The 23,153-nt window shown below is 61.5% G+C and overlaps 1 protein-coding gene across 4 annotated transcripts in view; it reads left to right on the forward strand.

The window, feature by feature from the left end:
- Positions 1-23,153, forward strand: part of ZMIZ1 (zinc finger MIZ-type containing 1) — a 213,501-nt gene that overhangs the window by 80,259 nt on the left and 110,089 nt on the right. For all 4 annotated transcript variants that reach the window (XM_062215320.1, XM_062215317.1, XM_062215319.1 and 1 more), the window contains one exon: positions 491-571. The gene's annotated coding sequence lies outside the window, so the exon portion shown is untranslated. The remainder of the gene's footprint in view (positions 1-490; positions 572-23,153) is intronic.

The following is a 23,153-nucleotide window of genomic DNA, read 5'->3' on the forward strand; positions in this document are numbered from 1 at the left end:
ATATTGTTCCCTCTGCCCAGAATGCTGTTCCCTGCATGCTGGCCCAATTCTCTCGGGCTCATCCTTTAACTACACTTCCCCAAAGGGGCCACCTTGAGCCTGTGGGAGCTGCCACTTTTCATTGTCTATTTTTGGTTCTCTGCTTGTTGAGCTCCTGCCAGGGCAGGGACCATTCATGTCACAGTCCGAGGTGCTCACTAGATGTTGAATGAAGGAGTGAAGGCCAAGAGCCCCTGTCTCCTGGAGTCCTGCCCACAACCTTGACCTAGAGACTGATCCCATTTGGACACTTGTAGAGGCTGAAACCCCAAGAGCCGGGAGCTCACCCGTGGCCACACAGCGGTCACGCCTTCAGATTCCCCACCTGTCAGATGGCAGGTGAAGCTTTTCTGGCTGGCTGCTTTCTCGCAAGCATTGGGCTCTGGCAGCGTGGCCAGGGTCGGGGTCCCTGCAGGAGGCTGACCCCCTGACCACCTCCTTGTCATTGCAGGAGAATGGAGCTGGAGTGAGGTGGCCGGGCCACGAGCTGCTGACCGGCACGTGGGACACTGGTGACTGGTGGATCACTGAGGTAGGTGTGCAGCTGGGCTGGCCTGGACGCTTGGGAGCGGAGCGGCTGTGTCCTGATGTGGCAATGGGGTTCTGGCCTTCGCTGTGTCTTTGACTTGACCTTGGCTGTCATGAGTGGGATTGGATGCAGGCCATCTTTGCTGGGAACTCACTGTGCCTTGGACAGGGCCTTCCCCCTGCTCAGCATCAAGGGACCCCTTCCGCCAGGCCTTTCTTTAGAGAGGCTACCAGGGCCAAGGCTGGGGATAGAGCAGAGGAGTGGGGCAGGCCTGGCCTTGGCAGCTTTGTGCAGGTGCAGGAGGTGGCCTGGGTGGGCAGAAGGGTGCAGTCACTGATGTGAGTGCTGCTGCCACCCAACACTTCTGTCCTGTGAGCACATGAGAGGACACACCCTGGGCTCCGGGGTCACACCGTCTAGGTTCAGACCCTGGCTCTGACACTTGTCCTCCGTGACCTTGTGCCATTGCTCTGTGCCTTAGTTTACTGATCTGTGCAATGGGGATGAGTTGGCAGGGCCTCGTGTTGAGGGAACCGTGCGGACATGTAGAGTTCTTCTCCCTAACACCTCAGGGCTTCCCATCGCCTTCTCCCTGAGAACCCGCTCGTGCCAGGATGGGTACACGCTGGTCGTCTGGCCCTGCTTGTGGTACCAGCAGGTGGCATTCCAAGTTGAGCATACTTGGCCTTGGGACAGAGGGTGACCTGTCGAATCTCCGTTTGGCCCATGCCTCGATTCAGAGACCACAGAAATGCTTGCGTGGGCCAGGGCCCTTCGTCCCAAGGTGCCAGCGGGGAGAGCCCGGATCTCTGCTGTGGTGTGCAAGCCTCATGTGCTGCCCTCATGCAGCTCCCAGGGACCCCGTGGCGGGGCTGGATGAGCTGCAGTGGGGCCCTGGGACCAGGGAGCTGGGCCGGAGCTTCCTTCCTGCTGCAGGAAATCCTGATGCCTGCTTATCACCCGCGTGACCTTGGGCCAGTCCCATACCTGGCAGGAGTCAGTTCTTTGCCTGTCAGTGAGGCTGATTCTCCCAGCATCTTCGACAGGGCCAGGGTGAGGATACTCAGCCGCCACGAGGGCTTTGAAGTGCTGCGGCTTTGAGCAGCTGCTGTGTGCAGGCGCTGTGCTCCTTAAATACATATTTCTGCCCACACGAGTCCCATGAGGAGGTTGGTTTAATGCCTGGGTCTCCAGAGGCCCAGCGTGCTTCAAAATCTCTTAGCACGCTAAGTGGTGCAGTGGGGATTTGAACCAAAGCCTGTGGGAACCCAGCAGCGCTCAAAGCCGTGGAGACCCCGGCTGAGGCTGCAGGGTGGGCGCTCACCAGCTGCTGGAGAAGCTGCGCCCCCACCTGCCTCGCACGCAGCCAAGGCCCAGCCCTCCCGGCCGGCCTGCTCTCCCCGCAGCGCCCGCGGCCATGGGCTGAGGCCGGGGATCCCTCTGCTAATTGTCGCATAACCTTTGCCGTTCTCCTTCACGGTGGGTTCTCCTTCCGGATGTTTTTCAAGGTAATTCATTCCCTTTGCTGAAATTGCCAGTGGCGGAGCACTGAGCAGCTAGTGATTAATCATAGGAGCAGCTTCAAGTTTGTTCTTCACAAAAAGTGAGGAGCTTGGAAAACCTTGGTGCGAACAGAGGAGGAAAGACTCATTCCCGGGGCAGGCAGAATCAATACCCGAGCGTTCCGGGGCAGCAGGGGTGGGGCTGGCAGGTGGACATGCAGCCCCCTCCCTTCCTCACTGGGCCTGGCAGCCTGGCTGTCAGCGCCCACAGCCTCAGCCTGAGCCCTCCTCTCTGGCCATTCGCTCGCTCTGTTTCTTTGCTGCCTGCCTCTGCACTCAGCGTTGCCATCTGCACAATGGGTGAAGGGCAGGTGTTAGACCCCAAAGGAATATTCCAGGACTTTCCTCGTTCGCTCCACATCCCATTGTTATTTTATCAGTTGAGAGAGGTAGCGGTCATCTGGGGTCCTGGTGAGTGACCCTCAGGGAAGGAGGGGGTCCTGGCCACACGACATGGTTCCTCCAGCTCTGTTTTAACGTGGGGCAGCAGATGGGGTGGTGGGCCAGGTCTGTCGCTTTCCAAACTGATGATGACAGCAGTCTCGCCCCATGGACTCTGGCCGCTCAGTGGCCACGTTGTCCCCCCGGCCTCTGTACGGTCACCTTCCCAAAAGTCTAAGCTCCTGGAGAGTTTCCTTTACAAGCTGCCTCCTGGGCAGGTGGTGAGGTCCCTGTAGCTGAAGAGTGTGCAAGCTGGGGTGGGGTTGCACAGGGCACTCAGGCAGCAGGTGGCAGGGGGTGGGGAATGAGGTACCCCAGAGTCATGTGGCCCTCCTGGGGAGGCCAGGCAGGATGGGGCAGGAAGGGGCTGTCACCCAGGACCCCCTTCCCAGAGACCCCTGCTCCCAGTCTGGCCCCAGTGCATGGAGCAGGTTTAGAGAAGGATCCACACTTCTTAGGCCAGGGTGGGACGGTCCACAGGCTGAGTGGGGCCAGAAGGGAGCTGAGATCCTGGGTCCGGAGTCGGGGCCCAGGCTTAGGCCTGATCTGCTGGTCGTGTCTGGCGGCCTCAGCAGCTCCCACACCCTCCCTAGGATCTGGGCCAGGGTCTGCAGCAGGGGGCGGCAGATGGGGAGCATGTTCGCTAAGCCTCCTCTCCCCATGGCCCCCTCCCCTGCTCAGGGGAGCCCAGAGTGGGAGCCAGAGCCGCCCGATGCAGCCCAGCTTCCCCTTAGGAGAGGCTGTGGCTCTGGGCCCTGCTGTGTGGCAGAGAGGCCCTGCAGCCTGGCCTGAGGCTGAGACTCTGAGCTCAGGGAGGGAAGGGAAGGGCAGCAGTAGGCTGTGTGTGCCCATGAATGACATGCACATGGGGGAGGCTCTATGAAGATGCACACAGGCATCTAAGGGGTGGGGAGCCCCCCTATGTGGGTGTCAATACCCCCCATGATGCGTGGCGCACTGTCAAGACCCTTGCTGCTCTTCAGACTGACCGGGTGAGCCCCACCATCCCACTTCCTGGCCGAGGGGTAGGGTGACGGCTCTGCCCACCCTCCCCAGTGGTTGGAAGGGCGAGGCTTCCCACCGCAGATTCACAAGCTCTGTCACTGACCTGTAAGATCTGGGTGGACCCAGCCAGTGCCCCCCCCCCGGGGGGGGGGCAGTTCTGCTTGGAGAGTCCCTGCTCAGCCAAGGCCAACTCGGTCCTGACTGGTACTGAGAGTCCATGCCTGGACCTTGGCAGGGTGGGGGGTGGGGGAGGGTGGGGGGCAATATCTCCCCCCTCTCTCTGCCCGACAGCCCCGTGCAGCCTCCTCCTCTCCCTGGGCCCTGGACACCCTTACCTCCACCCGCCTTGCCGGGCTCACCATTAGCATGACAGATGCTATGTCATCACGGGGGCTCAGCTGCACCAGGACCCTCCCCCTGCCCCGGCTCGCAGCCTGCTCTGCGTCTTTTGCCTTGGTTTCCCAGCTCCAGCCCACTCACTGCTCCCTCCCACCCAACCTTTGCAGGTGTCCCAGGCAGCGCCCCACAGTCACAGATGTTTGGAAGCAGCCCTCCGTGTACGCTCAAGTGACAGGCCAGGGGTCCTCTCACCTGCCCTGCCTGTCCCTGCAGCTGGCCTGTCCCTGGTGGGCTTCTGGCCCCCAGAGAGAAAGGAAGAGGAGGGCGAGGGCGCCCGCACTGCCTCTCACGGGCGGCTGGAAGCCTGGCGCTTCTCTGCAGCGTTAATGAAGCCCCTGTTGTAATTAGCAGTGAGGTGTGCAGGAGCGCTGCCCGGCGGGAGCCCGGGTGCGCTCATGAATAAGTGAATTGTCCTCCCCGGAGGCGGGAGAGTGCTCCCACAGAACTGCAGGCCTGGAAGGTCTCAGTGGCCTGGGAGGTGGGCCTGTGACCCCACCCCTCACCTGGAGGCCCCACCCCCACCCCAGGGGATACTCCCTCCCTCGGCCCCAGTCCCTGGTCAGCACGTCTTCCTGGAAGGGCCTGCTGTGTGCCCAGCTGACCCAGCCTGGCACTCAGAGCAGCCACCATCTGGCGCAGCCACATCACACGCCAGCCTGCTGCCAGCACCGGCCCTCCCCCGTCCTCATCACACCTTGGCTTGGCGGCCCCCCTGCCTGGAGTGCCCCACCCCTGCTGCCATATGGCTTGACCCTCCTGACGCCTCCCCTGCAGGGTCAGATGCTGGCCTGTATTTCCCTATACCCCCTGCACCCCACTGCATCTCCTCCAGCCTCACCTAGGGGGCTCGGGAAGTACCCCCAAAGCCCTCTCGTAAACTGGCCACCCCTCACCTCCAAGAGCCTCCCAGCCTTTAATGTGCACATCAGAGCCCCTGGCACATCTTCTGTTTTTTATGGCTTATGCATCGGAATGATGATACACACAGAGCACACATCTTGCATCCCGTGTCTCATGGCAAGCCTGAAATCACGCGTGGGTTCACACGTGGCCCACACTGCTGCAGCACTGAGGCACACCGCCCTGGGCCGTGGAGGGAGAGCGAGGCTGGTGGGAGCACGACTGGCACTCAGGCTGCGTTCTGAACCTCGCTGTGAAGGGAGGAAGGGCCGAGTGCCGGTGTGCTCGGGCTGCCCCCCACTAGCCCCCGAACACACCAAGGCCGCTGTCACGGGCAGTGCTCCCTGCGGGCTAATCCTGCCCCTGGCCCTCCCAGCTTCCTGACCCAGCACACAAGGCCTCGAGGGGCTCTGCAGGCGTGAGCCCCCTGCCCTTCCCAGGAGAGGAGGACGCCCCATGCCCCCTGCCCCACAGTCTGGATTGCAGGGGTGTCCCCGTGAACCTGTGCCTCCCAGGGCAGGCAGGGACATGTCCACATCAACTGCTCCAAGAGCAGCCAGAAGGAATCGCTGGGGCCTGGCTCCGCCCCTGTCAGCAGGTGGGTGTCTCAGGCCAGCCCCAGCCCCCCAGCCTGTTTTTCTCGGCCCACCCCACTAGCTGCACTGGGACGCCTCTCCTGTTTGCCTCTACCCAGGCAGCGTGGCAGGGAGTCAGGGACAGTTCTGGTGCTGGGCTTGCCTCCCTCCACGTGTCCCCCAACCACATGGGGGCGGGGGGGCGGGGGCCATGCCCCAGGGAGGAGCTCCCTCCAAGGAACCCACCTCCTCCTGACCTCTGGGGACTGCAGAGCTAGAAGCCCCCAGCCCCAGGAGACGCACCCTCCTCTCCTTCAGCCCTCCACACCCCTGGCCTTTGCTGTTTCTGCTCCTCCCAGCCAGCGTCTGCCAGGCCCCACTGGACAGTCAGCTCTTTGCAGGCTCAGGGCAGACTCAGGGCAGGCTTGGAGCCACATCCCAGGCACACATGTGCCACACTCCAGCGCTGAAGGGTGCAGGAATCCGTGGACACCCACCCTGTGTGCCTTCTGCATCCTCCATTGGCGGCAACAAGGTTTCACCTCGTCTTCCACTTCTTCCTCTGCTTTGTGGGCTGTGTTAAGAAGGATTCTGAGGCTGTGTGAGAAACAGTGCTGTGTGTGACTTGGCTCAGCCTTTGCTCTCAGGGTGCCAGGTCCACTTAGCAGGTTCCGTCGGTTCTGGCTGTGGCCAGTGCGGGAGAGGGAGGAGCTGTGCCCCTCTGCCATGCTGCCGGGGCAGCAGAGCCCCCGGAGAGTGGACTGGTTAGCCGAGGGCCGGGAGTGGTCCGTCTCCACGCAGGAGTTTGGAAGTGCCCCCTTCACATCTGCCTCCCCGGCCCTCGGCTTCCCAGCCGTCCTCAGTTCCGCTTTGGGAGACAGCACATCTTGCCTCACAGCTGTTTGGGACCCGCCACCACTTCCCCGAGGCATCTTTGGGGGCCTCCTGGGGAGCCCGTGGGAACATCTTTGCTCCCTAACCTCTGTGGAATGTTCCCATGGTGCCAACTCCTGCTGGCCACCCTCTGGCCAGCGGGATGGTCTAGCCTGAGACAGCTCTCCCTGAGGGGCCCCTCTGAACTCTCTGGGCTCCCATCCCACCCAGATGTCCCATTGAAGCCACCCCAGCCTCACTCTTCTCACCACCTGGGGACCCACTCTGCACCCACTATCTATGTCCCAACCTTGCAGGTGCAGCTCCTGGCCGTCTCTGACCTGGCAGCTCCAGGGGAGCCAAGGTTCTAGCCGGGGGGATGTTGATGAACTAGACCCCGTAAATAATCGGGAACATTTTCCTCTGTGTGTGGCAGACACATGGTGACTGTGCTGTGTCCTCTTGCCCGTTTGGCCAGGCCCGGGGAGGGCTGATAAAGGCCCTCTCGCACCTGCCAGCGGCTCCTCCCACTGCTGCTTGGACACGGCCATTGCTGCAAATCTCACCCCCACCGTTTTGCTCCTGTGAATCCACTGCAGACAAGGGCACAGGTTAGCGTGCGGTTCATGCGTGGGCTTTAGAGACAGATGGTTCTGAGTTCGGATCCCTGCTCTGTCACCTGTCATCTGGGTGAGTCTTGGCATGCCCTTCTGCCTTTGTCTCCTGTTTCTCCTCTGTAAGGCGGGAAACAGCGTGCCCATCAGGAAGGGTGACATACAGTGGCAGCCACACAGTGCCCGTCTTCTGGGTTCATGGTAGGATGACGCCCTCAAGGGGCTACCTCCTGCCCTTCAGCCAGGAGCACCTGCTTGAGGCTGGCACCCGTTAGCTCTGGTACCTGGACGTGTCCCTGCTGAGAGATACCAGCCCCAGGTCCTCTCTCGAGAATGCAGCCGGGAACTTCCAGGATGACACTTTACAGCCTAGACACAGCACCTGGGCCCTGCTCAAATGCATATCCTCAGGCCCCTCGTCAGCTGGCTGGGGTCCAGGTCTCTGAGGCTTTACCAGGTACCCCCAGAAACACTGGTGATCGGGCCTGTCTGTGACACGCTGGTGCCTGCAAAGAGAAGCTAGCCTAGAGGCAGGACCCTTGCCGGCTTATGGCCCCACTAGGTGGACTTGGGTGATGCTGTCCCCTCTCCGTGGCTCAGGGCTTGCACTAATAAACCAGGGGTTGAGATGGCTGGAGAGGACTCTGCTTATGCCTAAAGCCCCATGATAATCAGATGGACACTCCCTGCTGGCCACAGAGCATTCGGTCTGCTGGCCTCTGGCCAGCCCCAGAGCTGCAGATGGGAGCTGTTTCCTGGGTGTGATGGGCCACTTAGTGGCTCTTCCCTTGGCCTTTCCAGGAGGCCTGGGAATCGGCAGACATCGGTAGAGTGCGCTCAGCTCTGACCTTGGCTGCTAGAGGAGCCAAGACCACTCACCTGGAGCTGGCCGAGGGAGGCCAGGCGGGGGCTGGCGTGGAGCGAGGTTGTCGGCTCCTGTGAGGGGCCTGGCTGGTCCAGCCCATGGAAGCTTGCAGTGCCAGAACCAAAGGTGACCCTACGAGCTCTTTCTTACAGATGGGGAAACTGAGGTCCCAGGTGGCCTTGTCCTGCTGGTCACGCAGGGCGGTGGCAGGGAGTACTAGGAGCACTCTCGGCTCACAGCCTGTCCTCTGGATCACACGTGCTGCTCACTGTGCATTTTCTTGGGTCCATCTGGGACAGGCAGCCTTGCCAGACTTATGCCTTCAACCCTGCAGGCCCGGGAAGGATGGAGCCCTCTCAGGATGGAGGCCCAGGGCCTGCCTGCTGCTGAACACTGGGCCTGTCTAAAACAGCCCCCCCTCTCGGGCTCCAGGTCCCCCCACCAGCCAGGGCCACCCCCATGGAAGGTTTCTAGAAGAACCCACCCACAGGGCACAGAGCCCCAGGAACGAAAAGGCCCTCACACTCCCTCCCTCCCTCCCTCTTTGCACTGGCCAGTGCCGGGAGGTAATAAGCAGAGGGGGAAACGCTGGCCCTGTCCTAATGAGACCTGGCTGGTGAGTGACAGAGGAGGAATTCACCGCTCAGGCCTTCAGCGCCCACCTGCGATGATGTTGGGGCCGGGGGCTCAGGGTCTGGGCTGTGCTGGCACTCAGAAGATGGGCAGTGCTGTCTGCCCACTGCCTTCCTGCTTGCATGGCCAGCCTCGGATGTGGGGCTGGGATGGGTGGCTCTGTCTCCTCCCTGGGCCCTCCTGGTACCTGGCACAGGGCCCGCCTCCAGGCCTTTGCACGAGCCAGCCCTTCCTGCCTGTACTCTCCAACTACAGTATTTAGTGGGCGCCTACTGTTTGTGAGGATCTGTGCTCGGCTCTTGGTGGGGAGCGGAGGACCCCTGTGCCAGCCCTCATAGAGCTCACCGTACAGGCTGTGTGCAGAACCGATGTATTGCTTGTTGTGCCACAGGGCTGGGGCGTGTTGAGCTCAAAAGGAGTCCCTGGGGAGTAAGCACTTACGGAAGACTCCCTGGAGGAGGCCGGTTAGAGTGGATGGACACTCAGAGCATTTCTAAGGGCAGGAGTGGGTGCTGGTACCAGAATAAACCCCTGGCCCTTTCTCGTGTGGTGGACGGTGAGGGCGGTGTGTGGTGCTGCACAGCCGTGGGTTCAGGCCTGGGGCATGGTAGACCACGGCGGGCTGAGTGCATGGCCAGCACAAGGCAGTCACTTGAGAAGTAATACAGCAGGTGCATAGATGCTGATCGAAGGCCAGGCACAGAGCAGGCACTCAGGTGTCTGCAGAGTGCCTGGGAACCAGGTCAGGAGTAGCAGCGACAAGGAGATGGGGCCTGGGGCCAAGGAGAGCTAAGCACAGGCTGTGAGATGGTTGTAGTTCAGGCTGACAGTGATGACGGCCTGTCCCCATCCCACAGCTCCCTGGCAGGTGGCAGAGCCAGGGTAGGGTCGTGTGTCCCCGGAGTGGACGGCCACACTGTTGTGCCTCTTGCCCCGTCGTCCTGTGCCACCCCCACCACTGGCACGGGGCGGGGGATCGGGGCCCACGGCGGCGGCCTTTCAGACGCCAAGAAGGAGGAAGTCACAAAATCGCCAAAAAAAAAAAAGTTCTTTGAATTCTCCCATTGTTGATGTTTACACAAGCCCTTCCAGTGCCTTCCCAGCTCTTTGGGAAGAAGAATGCCCGGTGCCCGTCCCCTGCCAGCCTGAGGCCCGGCAGTTTGATAATTCAGGTGTTTAAATGGTAATGACTCTGGGGCCCCAGGAGGAGTGGTGAGTCAGCTGGGGGATTCAGCGCCTAAACTCGGAACAGTGGCCTTTTCCCCAATCTGCCAGCTCTGCACCCAGAGTGAGCAGAACCAAGTCCCAAGGCTGCCTCCACGTTGGGCTGGGGCTGAGCTCCCTGTGGTCTGGGCTCTGCAGGGCCAGCTGGGTCCCATCCGAGAAGGGCCGTGGGCTGGGGCGCTCCGGGAGGGAGGCTGGCAGCCATGCAGCAGCTGGGAACGCGGAACAGAGCCAGAGGGTCAGAGGGCAGCCTGGTGTCCCAGGTGCCGGAAACCTCCCAGGCCCAGAGGTCCAGCACAGCCTGTGGGGGCGGGGAGATGGGAGGGGCGCCCTGCGGAGTAATGAGGGAGGATTTTAAGAATACGCCTTGATCAGCAAGCGGCTTGCCCAAGGCCCCCTGCCAGTCCTTGCTGTCAATCACCATGCTATACTTGTGGTCTGTGTGTGTGTGTGTGTGTGTCGGGGGAGTCTTAGCGGTAGTTATGTGTGCATCACTGTATGTTCTGAAACTGAGAAACAGAGATGTGAAGTTAAACATCCACAGTCACGCGGCCGCTGGAGAGTAAGGACCAGGTGTCAAGGCAGCTCCGTCTTCCTGTCCAGCCTGGGCCTTCATCCAGATCCGTAGCACGGAGCCCCTGCTCCAAGCTTTGCAGGGACAGAGCCCCCGGCAGCCAGCCAGCCAGGGCAGAGGAGGGGTCTGGGGGCACACAGCAGACTTTGTCCCCGATGGACTTGATCCATAGTCTTTAGGCCCCCAACCTCCCTAAAAGCCTGCTCCCTGGAGTGGGCGCACCGCTCACGTCCACCTGGGATGGTTGCAGCGGCCGGCACAGCTTTGTACCCGTCAGGCTGTGGCTCGGAGCCTGTCCTAGCATCCCCTCAGCCAGGTGGGGTCTGCTTCGGGGCTGCCTGGGCCCTGCCACTCCCTCTGGGAGTGGCAGGGGAGGCCATGGAGGGTCGGAGAGCACAGTGTGAGTGAAGACAGAGGCTCCAGTTAGCTGCTGGCTGCCGAGGAGCAAGTAGGAGGAGGACACAGGACCAGGCCCCGGGCAGCTAGCGGAGGCTCTGGTGGTGAAAGGACACAGGCATCCTGTTTTCCCAAGTTTTCATCCAAACTGAGCATGCAAAGGCCTCGGGCAACTGAGAGAGCAGCTCCGCTCCGGGGGGTGCTGGCAGGGAAGGGATGCGGGCACGGGGATCCCCTTGTGGTTGAGATGTCCCCATGGGATCATGGCCTCTCAGCCCCGGGCCCAGCTGGGGCACAGCATAGGCGAGATCAAAGCATCAGCAACGGGGTGCGGTGAGGAGCTGGAGCACACAGAAGACACTGGCCGAGTGTGAACTTCTGGAGACTCGGGACTCGGGGGGGGTCAGAGGCTGGTGGATCTGAGGATGCAATCATCCTCTGGATGGGGGGACGTGGGCTCCGGAGATGGGAAGGGGGCGTGTCTACAGAGAGCAGGCTCATCGCAGAGCGGGGTGCAGCAGCCCCAATGTGCATCTCTGCCCTCCTGCCCCAGGCCTCTCTGAGCGTGCGCTGAGATGGGGTTTGGAGATGGACAGGAGGGAGAAGATCCATGTGCATCACCTAGGGTACCTCCCTGAGCCGGGCAGGTGCAGAACAAGGGGGTCCGTGCAGGAGACCAGGGACTTCTCTCTTGTCGCTGGACACTGGCGTCGTAGCATCCAGACGGGCAGGGAGACCGCTGGTGCCAGTGCATCTTCGGCTCCTGTGATGTCTGCCAGGTTGTGGAGCCGCCACGTCCACAGTGCGCCATCTGCCCCCTCCTGCCCCCAGCCGCTCCATCTGTCTGCCTCCTTCCGTCTGCCTGTGGCCTCACAGTGGCCCCTTCACTCGCCAGGCTCTTTGACCTGCCTGCTTTCTCTGTCTCAGTCCCTGCCTCTCTTCTGCGATCTGTCCTGCCCGGGCAGGTGTGAGCCACACAACCCCAGGGGGCGTCCTTCCCACCCGTGGTCTCCTGTGTCTTGCAGCTGGTTTCTGATGTCCTCTGAGCGCTGGCCTGTCTCTGAGTCCCCGTGTGAGTTGTCTCTCCCCTCCTGGATCTCGCTTTCTGTTGTCTCTTCTCTCTGGGTGTACCAATGTGTGGGTTTGTCCTCCACACGTCTGCACATGCAAGTGCACACACGCACATGTACACACATGCCTTTGCAGGCTGGACTCAGGTTCTCTCCACTCCTGGGGCACAGCCTGGCTCCCTGGGGGGGCCGGCCAGCTGGAACGCCGCCTGTAGCGGGAGTCAGGAGCACCCACCTCGCTGGCCGCCCGGGTGCTCTCTCTCTCTGCTCTCGGCTGCAGGCAACCTCCCCGCTGCAGCCCACAGGCCTCCTGAGAGCTGGTGGGAGCTTGGCCGTCACCTGGCCTGGAACGAGGCTCCTGTCTGGGAGCAGGGCTGCACTGGCCGGGAAGAGGCCAAGAGGGGTCAGTCCATGAAAAACACCAACAAGCGAGGGATTCTGTTCCCTGAGAATGTGCCCTTTGTCTAGGGCTCTAGCGAGGCAGGGAGTCCCAGAAAGTGAGAAGCCGGACACAGGGACGGCAGTGTGTGCGCGGGGCTGGGCCGCGGGAGCAGCGGCGACATGGGAGGGGCGGCCCCGGGAGCCTGCAGGGCGGGGATGTGCCTCCTGTCCCCCTCCACGTGTCGTCCATGCGTGACTAGTGGGGAGAATTCCCAGGCAGAGCCCCCCGCCCAGCCTCCACCCCTCAGTCATTCTGTGGACTCGTATTTAGCACCTACTGTGTTCTGGCACTCTGCTGAGTGGGCGCCTCAGGGAGCAGGAGAACGGCCCCGAGTCACGGAGCTGGCCGTCCAGAGAGAAGGGGAGCATGGATCCTCAAGCTCCAGGCCTTCCCAGAAGTCCAGTCCAGTCCTCCTCCCTGATTAGGCAGCTGGGAACTCTCAGGCCCACAGCAGTGGGCTGCACAGCCCAAGAGCCTGCTTTGTGCCAAGGCACAGCCTCCTGCCTGTCAGCCTAGCCCTAGGCATTTAGTGCGCACTGGCGGAGGGAACCCAACATCACTCAGGTTACCAGGAACCTCCCAGAAGCACCTGGGAATGGGAAGGGCTGGCCAGACCTGCTTGGTGGCAAGGCTTCGGGACAGCCTGGGCAAGGGCCGCTCCAGACACAAGCAGTGGAGCCAAGAGCAGTGTTGGGCACGGGTGGAGAGGGCTCCAAGGCTATCAGCCGTGTGACCCCTGTGGGCCCGGGTCTCCCCATCTGTGTACTGTGACGGGCAGAGGTATCAGCAGGATGCATGGCCCGGCCTGTGGTGCTGTGCAGCGGAGGCTGGACAGTCTCAGATTGCCGAGGACCCAGCTGGGAATCTGCCGTTGGGTTGAGGTCATTGTTTGCTGATAACCTGGTGATTCCAGGAAGCCTGTGCCCTCCGTTGGCCTCAGTTTCCCCACGTGTCCAGTAAGAGGGTAGGACTGGAAGATGGGGCAGACAGGACAGGGCTTGGAGTTCCTGAGACCTTTGGTGCTTCAGTCACTAGCACAACTGTTCAAATTCTGCCAGGCACCCGTGGCCAGAACTGTTGGGAGCAAGTCCCCCACCACCACCACCACTGTAGCCCTGGGGGTCTCTGCCATGGCTTCCCAGCCGCACAGCAGGGCCGATGGGGCACAGGCCTGCTCGCAGTGCCTGGCAGGGACCTGCAAATTGAAAACATGATGTTTCCTGTTGGAGGCCAGCACAGGGCTGGACGCCGTGTGGCCTTGGAAAGCTGGCCTCGCTCCCCACAGCACCGCCACAAAAACAGTGGAAAAGTGAAACCTTTTCAAGTCTGTATTTCCACTGTAAACAGGGGGTGGAAGCTGGCCCCTGGCTCCTGGAGCTGCCCGGGCCAGGCTCCTCCGCCCTGCACCGGCCTGCCCCGTCTCGGGAAGACCTCAGCTGCCCCCTTGGCCCCAGGCAGAAGCCCCGTGCCCCCAATTCATGGAGTCCAACATCAGGCCCATCTGTCCCTGTACCTGCTCTGTGAGGAGAGCAAGGCAGGGGGAGAACACCTGTGCACAGAGAGGCGTGGTACCTGCTGGAAGGCACACAGCAAAGCGAGGGCAGCCCCGGACCCCTCCTTCCTGCCCTGGAGCTTCCTCCCGGGGCTGCAGGCCATGGCGGGAGGCCCTCGTGTGCCCGACCCAGCATGGGTTTCTGTGACTGTGTCCTATGAACAGGCAATCGAGCGTAGGTGGCACTGAGGGGGAGGTGACTTGGGGATTGGAGACTTCAGCGGTGTCTTTTTTTTTTTTTTTTTCCTTGTTGCAAAGTGATGCCTGCTTGTTGCACAGTCTGGAAATCGTAGAAAAGTGCAAGAAGAAAAATAAGGCTGCCCATAACCCTCGCCCTCAAAAGTCATGCTGGCCCACATGTCGGGTATTTCCCTCTGGTCACTTTGTGATTTTCTTTCCTTCTCTTTATTGCTTTAGGAGCAGGTTTCAGGGCCATTCAGTCTCCCTAGAAAACATGGCCCTTTATGGCCACACAGGGGCTCGTTGAAGGACCACAGAGTACCCGTCTTAGTCTGCTGGCCCCTGGCCCGGGCTCAGGGGATGGAGGGGTCACCGGGGACATCGGGGCAGACGCTGTGACCCTGAAGCATAGCTCATGGTGAAATGGTGAAGGGGCCTCGGCCTGGGCCCCAGTGGCTCTCATTTGCCGTGTGACTCTGGCGCTGACTGGCTGATCTTGCCATCTGTGAAATGGGCAAATGGGCTCTATTCGAGCTGCTGGACAGCCTGCTATGTATGAGCCCTGCTTGCTGACCGCCTGCGGCACAGCCGGGCATTCCTTCACTCCGTCGGTCCCTAAGTAGAGCCTAGGTGCCCACTGTGTGCACATGTTGGTCAGAAGCCTTGTTCTCCCAGGTGGCTGCCCCTCCCTTGCTCCTGCTCCTTTGGATCTGCAAACCCACTGCGCCCCCCTTCCTTCCAGTCCCCTCCCCAGGCAGGAGCTGGAGCCCAGCTGGGTAGGAGGGGAGCTGCGGGGGTCCCAGGAGGAGCCGTCTCCGGCCCCTCCGCCCGCCGACGTCCTTGGTGGCCCTGAGACAGCTTTATGGGGGATGGGTTGAGGCTGTCTCCCTGCTGGAAGGTTTATTTCTCCATTTCTCAAGCCCTGCTCTTACTTTTCCACACCGGCTGCCCCTCCCCCCACACTTCCTCTCTCTCCCCTTCTATCTGTCAGCCCAGCCAGGAGAGAGGCGCCCTGGCCTCCAAGGTGATTGAATTATTGGGGGTGGGGGGAGACAGGCCAGGGCTTCCTGCCCTTGGGGAGGGGTTGGGGGAGGCCTGTGATGGCAGGGACTGTGGGCCCTGATCTCCCAGACAGCCCTGCCCTGCTGAGCCCTGCCCTCCTCCCAGCCCAGCCCCGCTCAGACCTCAGTGTCACCTGCAGAGGAATGGGCAGATCTCAACCCAGACCCAGGAGAGAGACATCAGGGGCCCTGCAGGCCAGGGACCCCAGAGGAGGAAGAAGGCAGGCGGACCCCGAAACACCTACTTGTGCGCAAGCCTCCAGCTGCAACTCTGAGGTTAAATCCTCCACAAGTGAAAGAATTACTGTGACGGGCTCACACCCTCCAATGGGGACTCAAAGAGTTACTGTTCCTGGGGGCCACAGGTAAGGGGTCCCGGCCTCAATCTGCAGCTGGGGAATGTGAGTACAAACTCCGTCTCCCACAAACCTGTGCGTTCCTGGAGGACAGGGACTCTGTCTGCGACCTGCATGGACCCCTGGGGGTGCAGAAGGCCAGACACTCAGATAGGAGCCACTACGTGCTTAGGGGAAGACTGGGTTCTACTGAAGTGAGACCCCCAGAGGTGCAGTCTCCAGCCCTGGGTCACACAGCCAGAAATGCGCCCTGTTCAGCCTGCTGTCCACACTGCCGCTTGCTGTGGGCGGCACCAGGCTGTGTCTCGTCTGAGTGCTGGCGGGCAGGCTCCCATGCCTGCGATGGTGGGCTGCGCGCTTGGTGGCCCCAGGTCTCAGCCCCTCCCGCCGGTGTCTGTACCTCTGCCGGCCAGGCCCCTCTCACCGTCTCTCTCCAGTCTGCCTCTTCCCCCTCTCTCCGCTCTGCTCTGCACTCCAGCTCATGGAAATGAAAAACACATTGGCTTCATTATCCCCGGATTGAATGAGCAGGGTTGCCATGGCGACAGCCATCTCAGGCCCGCGAGGGGGCAGGGAAGAGGCTGGCGAGGCCGAGGCAAGTGGGGACCGGGCAGCGGGTGAGCAGGCGGGCCGGGCGGGCAGGCCGCAAGGACAATTGCCACGCGTGACACCTGCCCTCTCTCTGGGACCTCGGCTTCCGGTCACCATCCTGGGGTTGAGACAGCCAGACAGGGACCTAGCAGGCAGGCACCGTCCTCCACTGACTTGCCCCCCCCCCCCAATCCACCTGTCCTGCTGCCTGTCCGTCTGTCCCCTTCCTGGGGGCATTCTGAGGGTGGAGGCAGGCTCTGGCCTCACCATGTCCCAGAGGTCAAGGAGACAGATGGAGTGAGCTAGCACAGTGAAGACAATGGGAACCAGGACAGGGGCAGCGGCCCGCCCCCTAGCACTGTTTATCCCTGGGGATCTGTGGGCCTCCCCTGGCAGGTGGGCTGGGGCAGTGCCTGAGGGTGCCAGCCTGGGTTCATTTTCGTGACCAAGGTCACACAGCAAAACACTCCTCAAAGTGGCTGTGTCTCCCAGGGCCCAGGAGAATGGGTGTGATGGTGGCTGGGAACATGACAGCAGGGGTCTTGGCCCGCACAGCCAGGGGACAGAGGCAGCATGCAAATGGCCTCAGCTCTCAGGCCTGAGCTGGGCCGTCCTTATGACCTTGACCTGGGCCAGAGCTAGGTGCCCTGCTGCACACGTAGGCCCTTGGGGGCCACTTGTCTTCTCTGGCATCACCCCAAGGCATGAGTCTGAGGACAGCACCCCTAGGTAAGCCAGACCCTACCACCACCTGCTCAGCTGGTCTGAGGGAGGCTGGACAGACCCACTTCCACCTCCTTGCTCCCCGATGGGGAGAGCCTGAGCTGGCTTTCTGGCGTGGCCCCAAGCAAACAGTGCTGCTCCCTCCAGCAGGCAGCCTCAGCTGGACCCTCCATGTGATCCAGACAGGATGGGGGCTGCAGCTGGCTCCCAGCCCCGGAGGGCCGAGCTGTCCAGAGAGACTTCCCTTTCTAGCAGGGCCCGTCAGAGAAGCCCAGCGCAGAACCTGACTCCAGTTTCAGCCTTGGCCCCAGATCAAGCCCCAGCTCAAACGCAGCGCGTCCTGGGCCAGCACACCTGCGCATGTCCCGACCCCTCTACCACCCCCTGCTTCTGCCCTGACCATTGCCTCCTCCAGTGCCTGTGCATCCCCTAACCCAGCCTCATCCCATACTTGGGAAGCTGAGGGCAAGAAATGACAAGTCCTCACCATCCCCAGGGAGGTGGGCCGAGGCCCCACGAGGCCCCGACGCAGAGCCCGGTTCCCCTAGGGTCTGTGGCAGACAGCACCAGGGTGTTAGCTCCTGGGCTCCTTAGTGGCCTTCTCCATGGAGAGGGGCCTGGGAAGGGCACCCAGGGGTGATGCAGGCTGCATTCTCTCTGAGCCTCCGTAAATGGCCACGAACCAGGGACTGTGCCCACAGAGGGGCCAAGGAGACAGCTTGGTGGGACTTGGGAGTGGCTGGCCCTGCAGCCTGGCCCTCCTGCTAAGGGGAGCTGGGTGCCAAGGGAAGGCAGCACGGGCAAGGAGAAGCAATCCTGGTATTCGCTCTCACCACCTGCCTGCCAGCTATCACCGGCTTCTTAGCAGCTCGTTCGAGAATGCAAGGTCCTCAGGCTCTCCAGAGAGGCTGGGGCAGGGCCCAGGAATGAGCATGCTTGTAGCTTCAGATCCCAAACCGCCGGCCACCCAGAGCCCTGGCCAGCCTGCCTCAGGGTCCCGACCTTGTCCTGCAGAGAGGCCGCTTCAGGCCAGCCCCAGGGCCTTGTGCCCCCCTCCCCCTCTGCTCTGCCCACAGCCCGCAGTCCCCAGGGCATTTATCCCACCCCCACCCCCAACTTTGTGTCCTGGGCCCGCCTCCCAGCCACCACCATGGCCACTGCCTTGTTCTCCACCCGCCCCGCGAGGGCGGCTGCTGGGCAAGGCTACCATTTTCCCTGCCCAGATTATAGGTTTGGGGCTGAGGGCGTCTGAGCCGGAGGAAGAGCTGGAAGTCACCCTGGTGCCAGGCCAGAGAGACGCCTCCTACGACGGAGTCAGGGCTGGTTCCTGGTGCTGCTTGGGCTGAGCTGGGGATTCCTGTAACCCAGCGCTACCAGCCCTCTGCGTGTGCATGTGTGTGTGTATGTGTGGCATGCAGCACACGTGCATGTGTGTGTCTCTCCTGGAGGTCAAAGCCTCTTTCCATGGTGTGATTTAACAACCCAGGGGACAAGCCCAGCCTGTTTTCCAGATTGAAAAGAGAAAGATCGGAGAAGGCAGCAGAGTGGCCTGGGTCCCGTGGCAGGTTAGGGCAGACTGGGGTCGGACCTGCCCCTGCCCCGAGGCTGCCCTGTGTGGCCGTCTCCTGCTGGCCACCCTCTCCCCCGGGCAGGGGCAGACCCGGCCTCTGGCAGGGTCTAAACACACACCCCTCTTGTGCTGGGCAACCACCTTGGCTCCGGGGCCTGGGTTTGGCGGAAACGGCGTGTGCAGGACTCACCAGGAGGCAGCCCTGGGCTGGGGTCAGCAGGAGCTGTGGTTCACGTCTGTACTGTAAAAAGTGGGATGGGATGACATTCCAGTAAGGTAGCCCCAGCCTGCCCACATCCCTCCGTGGGAACCCCCGAGGTGGATTTTAGGACCCCTGGGGTTCAACAGGATATGGCAGAATGGTTCTGGTATCCAGTTGCTTATGTCTAATTCCATGCCCCGAGTCGCACCACCTGTGTGAGCTTTGCCTCCGGGGGTCCTCTGGGGCTTCCAGGCTGGTCACCGGGAGCACTGGCGCAGGGTGTGGGCGTGGGGCCTGTTCACTGGATGCTCTCTCTTCTGGGCTCCGTGCCTGTGTTCTTGATGGGCGGTGCTGGGTCCACCTAGGGCCCCCACTCCCAGGGTGAGCCGGCAGCCGGAGGAGCTGGCGGAGATGACCCAGGGCCCTTCTCTGTCCCCGAGGAGCAGGGAGAGCATGAGCGAGCCGAGGCTGGGGGCGGCCTGCCTGTTCTCGGGAATTCACGACGTGTCTGCCTGTCGCAAGTATCTCGATAAGGAAGATTTGTGAGCGAGATTTGCAATTCTGCTCTCTCTGAGGGTTATAAATCAGCTGTGTGCACACTGTGGAGCAGCACAGGGCTCAGGCTCTCTCTCTCTCTCTCTCTCTCTCTCACACACACACACACACACACACACACACACACAGAGTCGCAGGGCCAGGTCCTGCCCGATGGTCCCCGGAGCAGAGGCAGCCGTCCCCAGGGAACTGAGCTCCAGGAAGGGAAAACCTCAGGCCTTTAGCTGCTACCCGGACAGGGTCCCAGGACCACCCAGGATCCAGGAGGCTAGGAGGCAGGGTATCCCAGTGGCTGCGGGAGCAACATAGCACATGGATTCTAAGTGTGAGTGCTGGAGTCTTCCTGGCTGGATTCAAGTCTTGGCCCTGAGGCTCACTAGCTGTGTGCCCTTGACCATGCTGCTGCCGAAGCTCTGTGCTTCAGTTTTCCCATCTGTGAAATGGGGCCAACTCCAGCGCAGAACCAGAGCTCAGGAGGACTTGGCTGCCATCCTCGTCGTCGTGGGTGGAGAGGTGTGCTTGGGTTTTTGGGGTCACGCCAGGGCTAGAATCCCAGCCCTGGCCCCTGCTAGCAGTGTGAAGTTGGCATTCTCTGAGCCTCCTGTTCCGATTCTGCAATGGGGTGTTACTCCCCAGCCCCTGCGGTTGTTTAAAGGAGAGAAAGGTTACAAAGGGACCAAGCCGTGCTCTCAGGAGGAGTCAGCAGTGGGGCGTGGGGACCCGGCCAAAGGTTCGCAGCTTCCAGGTGGCTCTGCTCTGGGGTCCGTCTTCCCGGGGAGGACAGTGTGCAGACTGCTAAGAGAGAATTCCAGAACCTCTGTCTCCCACACCAACTGAGGCGAGGAGAAAGGGCTGGCTCGCTGAGCGCCTCTCCATGCCCCGATTCTCCTCCTATACCCTCCCTGCAGCAGTGCGTACAGCCCCGTGAGTGTGAGAGCAGCCCTCGGAGACTGGCGGGTGCAACTCATGGCTCTGCCGTGCTCTTACTGGGTGGCCTTGGGCAGGTCACTTAACCCCTCTACCCACTCCAGTGCAGGATAATGGCGCCTGCCTCTCCGGGCGGCTTGAGAGCAGGTTAAATGAGATAATGTGCATGTAACACTTAGCACAGCTCCTGGCCGCGGCCCCGTAAGTGCTCTGCTAATGCGTGCGAGGCCCCGCTCGGCCTCCTGTACGCTCTCAGACCCACTCTCGCCCGCGCCTCCCTCCCCCACTCGATGCACCTGATGCACACACCGCGTCTTCCCAGGCCAGACGGCTCAATATTTCTCTCCGGGAAGACGGGCATTAAAGCCAGGCCATTGGAGCCCTGCAAGCGAGCGTGGCTGCAGCCTGATGCCTGTGACCCGGGTGCCTGGTGCCGGCTGCACAAAAGCCGCACACCGCGCACGCCCTCCCCGTTCTCCGCCTCCCACCCTGGAGCCTCCACAGCCTCCTCGGGATCCTCGGGTGCTGTCAGGTGCGGGCTTGTTTCCAAGCTGCTGCTTGGCATTTTTACCTGCTCAGCCATAAAGGCCCTGGACAGCAATGAATCTGGGGATGAGTAGCTGCCTGCACAAGTGCAGCGAGGCGGGGAGAGCCGGGACCAGCGCCCGTATTTTTGCAGAGCCGATATTTCTGCACCTCTCCCACCCAGCTCACTACCCCGGCGGGCAGGACAGTGAAACCTTGGCCACGGGTGCTGCCCAGGAGCATCCCAGGCCAAGGCTTGGTCTCCTGGCAGAAGTTTGGAGGCTGGCCTTCTCTGTTGCCAGGGAAACCAGTGTGTTCCCTGGAAAGGAAACCACAGGGCTTTGGCTGTTAAGACACCCCCCCACCCCCCCCAAAATGAGTTCCCTGCAAGGCTGATTCCCCTGAAGCTGTTGAGTCGGCAGCATCCTGCCTCCGCCCCGAGCCTGCCGAAACGGTAGAAACGCGGTCTGCCCTGACCTTGTGCTTCTGACCCCCTTTTTAAACATTCCACCGTAGCAGAAGGACATGTTTTGTTTTTTCTTATTTATCTTCCTTCCATGCCAGCTGGGGCTCCAGGTCCTTCTCTGCTCTTGGTGGCTGGAGCCAGGAGGGAAGGGACCTCCACGTCGTTGTTCGTTCAGCTGTCAGCAGAAATACAGCAGGCAGGTTTATATTTGGAAAGCAGAGGGTCTCAGCCCCCGGATCGCCATGTCCAGGGCAGGTCGTAGGTTTTGCAGCCCCTTCTGCAATGGGCTGGAAACGTGATCTGCCTGGGGGTTTGCAGAGCGGGTTGGAGTGACAGCGGCGGGGGGGCCCCGGTGGTGGGAGGTTGGGGTGGGTGGCTCTGGAGCAGGCCCGTGTGGACTCACAGTGACTTTCAAATGCCAGGGGAGGATGGAGCTGATTCCTTGTGGCTGACAACATTGCACCTTGGAAGAGGTGGTGCCTTAGAGAGCAGAAGCGGTGTGGGCGGGGGCTGGGTGGCTGTGGCTCCTTCCTGTCCGTCATGGGGTTCCTGGGCAGGGGTGCAGGGAACTCTCAGCCCTCCCATTCAGACAGGACCCGGGGCCTCAGCGAGGTTTTGAGATTGTTTGAGGAAGAGAATCAGGATTCACGGCCCGGCCCGCAGGACCCCATGGGTGACTGTTAGGAGACAGACAGACAAGAGAGAGAGAAACGTGACCAGTGTTCACGCTCAGATGTCTGCATGTTTGTGAGGATCCAGTAGGGGACGAAAAGGAGCTGGGCAGAGCTTGGTCCCACTCCCAGACGCGACTCTACCCCTGTATCCAAGCAGCTGCCTGAGAGCTGCCCCCTCCAGCTCTGCCCCCTCCTGGCTCTGCCCCCTCCCAGCTCTTCCCCCTCCCGGCTCTGCCCTCTCCAGCTCTGCCCCCTCCAGCTCTGCCCCCTCCCGGCTCTGCCCCCTCCCGGCTCTGCCCACTGGTCAGCTCCCCGGCCACTTTGAGCTGTTCAGTTTTCACCTACAAGTGGCTCTCTGTTCCGTTAGTCATTTTCAACAAATTCTGTGCCTGTCCCTGCATTTCCAAGGGGGAGAAACACAACGCCGCTGGGTTTTCCAGCAGTCACACACTGGGGTATGCAGGCAGCCTGCTCCCGGGGACCGGCTCTCCAGGGGCTTCCCACGAGGGACCTGGGTAGGGTCTCCAGTCCTTGCCAGCCCCATTTCTGGGTTTCCGGCAGATCTTTCTGGTGGGTTCCTGAAACCCTGCAGATCTCGCTATTAGCGTGAGGTTCTCAGAGTAGAGTAAACTAATGAATTACCGCGTGATTACACAGCACATAATTAACTTTGTAATTAATATGCAACTGCCACTTAAGCTAAAACACTGCCTATAGAGACGTACGGCAATAGTAAAGCACAGGTCAGAAATAGCACTTTGGAATTTTCAAAAGAATGAGCGTAAGCGGGGAGTCACTTAAGGCGGCAGGGCGAGTTAATTAAAAAGCAGATGAATTGTGCCACGGCTGCCTTATCTCAGGGTCTTCGCCTTTAAGAAAGACCCTCACGCCACCCTGCAGTGCTGGCCAGCCAGGCCTGGTCAAAAGGGCACTGGCCATGTGGTTCCATTTCCAAAATAAAACAGGCCTTCCCTCCCACCCGGCTGCCTGAGCCCCTCTGCCCAGCCCCACTGCCCCTGCTGGGGGTCAGCACCCCTCCCCTGCCCACTCCGGCCCGAGGCCTGGCTCCCTCTCTCCTCCTCCAGGTCGTCTCTGAGGGTGGCCTCCACCCCCCCCCCACCTGACCCCAACAGGTGGACCACACAGCTTCGGCTGGACTTCAGACTCAGGGAAGTGAGAGACTCCACGTTCCTTCTTTTGTCTGATCCTTTCTTCCCTGCCAGAGCGCTAAAGCTTCAAAAACCACAGGCAGAGGGCGGCCGAAGGGCTGTGGGCGGCAGTGACAGGGCGGTGTGGACCAAGGCTGCCGGGAAACCTCCTCCAGCCTCAGGCTGTGCCCGTGTGGCCGCAGGAGAGGCCCAGGGCCACTGCCGGCGGTAAAGCCCAGCAGCCCCACTGCCCAGCTGTGTGACCCTGGCAAGTTCCATGGCCTCCCTGGGCTGCCGTCTCCCACATGGCCAGCTCAGAGTGAGAGAATCCGTGACAAGACGTGTGCCAACGGGCCTGGTGCTCCTACCCCGCCCCCTCCTTAGGGATGGGTGGGCGGTTCAAGGAGAAGCAATCAGCCCCAAATCCTTTAGGAGTGGAGGAAATGGGTGCAGGGAGGCCAACTCTGTGTCCACAATGCTTC

This window comes from Lepus europaeus, chromosome 17, assembly GCF_033115175.1.
Source record: "Lepus europaeus isolate LE1 chromosome 17, mLepTim1.pri, whole genome shotgun sequence".
Classification (NCBI taxonomy): Eukaryota; Metazoa; Chordata; class Mammalia; order Lagomorpha; family Leporidae; genus Lepus; species Lepus europaeus.